This window comes from Colobus angolensis, unplaced genomic scaffold (genome assembly GCF_000951035.1).
Source record: "Colobus angolensis palliatus isolate OR3802 unplaced genomic scaffold, Cang.pa_1.0 Scaffold111, whole genome shotgun sequence".
Lineage (NCBI taxonomy): Eukaryota > Metazoa > Chordata > Mammalia > Primates > Cercopithecidae > Colobus > Colobus angolensis.
In genome coordinates, this window is record NW_012112142.1 from 9335182 (window position 1) to 9336267 (window position 1086).

Sequence of the window (1086 nt, forward strand, 5' to 3'; positions counted from 1 at the left end):
AGCCTAACTGGGAGACATCCCCCACTAGGTACAGACCGACACCTCACACCTCACACAGCGGGGTACACCCCTGAGACGAAGCTTCCAGAGCAAGAATCAGACAGCAACACTTGATGTACAGCAATATTCTATCTTCTGCAGCCTCCGCTGCTGACACCCAGGCAAACAGGGTCTGGAGTGGACCTCAAGCAAACTCCAACAGACCTAAAGCTGAGGGTCCTGACTGTTAGAAGGAAAACTAACACACAGAAAGGACACCCACACCAATACCCCATCAGTACGTCACCATCATCAAAGACCAGAGGCAGATAAAACCACAAAGATGGGGAAAAAGCAGTGCAGAAAAGCTGGAAATTCAAAAAATCAGAGCACATCTCCCCCTCCAAAGGAACGCAGCTCATTGCCAGCAAGGAAAAAAAGCTGGGCAGAGAATGACTTTGACGAGTTGAGAGAAGGTGGCTTCAGTCAATCAAACTTCTCAGAGCTAAAGGAGGAACTACGTAAACAGCGCAAAGACACTAAAAACCTTGGAAAAAGAATGGATGAATGGATAACTAGAATAATCAATGCAGAGATGATGTGAAAAGAACCGATAGAGATGAAAATCATAACATGAGAAATACGTGACAAATGCACAAGCTTCAGTAACTGACTCGATCAACTGGAAGAAAGAGTATCAGCGATTGAAGATCAAATGAAGGAAATGAAGTGAGAAGAGAAGTGTGGAGAAAAAAGTAAAAAGAAATGAACAAAGCCTCCAAGAAGTATGGGATTATGTGAAAAGACCAAATCTACGTCTGATTGGTGTGCCTGAAAGTGACAGGGAAAATGGAACCAAGTTGGAAAACACTCTACAAGATATCATCCAGGAGAACTTCCCCAACCTAGTAAGGCAGGCCAACATCCAAATTCAGGAAATACAGATGCCACGAAGATATGCCTCAAGAAGAGCAACTCCAAGACACATAATTGTCAGATTCACCCAAGTTGAAATGAAGGAAAAAATGTTAAGGGCAGCCAGAGAGAAAGGTCAGGCTACACACAAAGGGAAGCCCATCAGACTAACAGCAGATCTCTCGGCAGAAA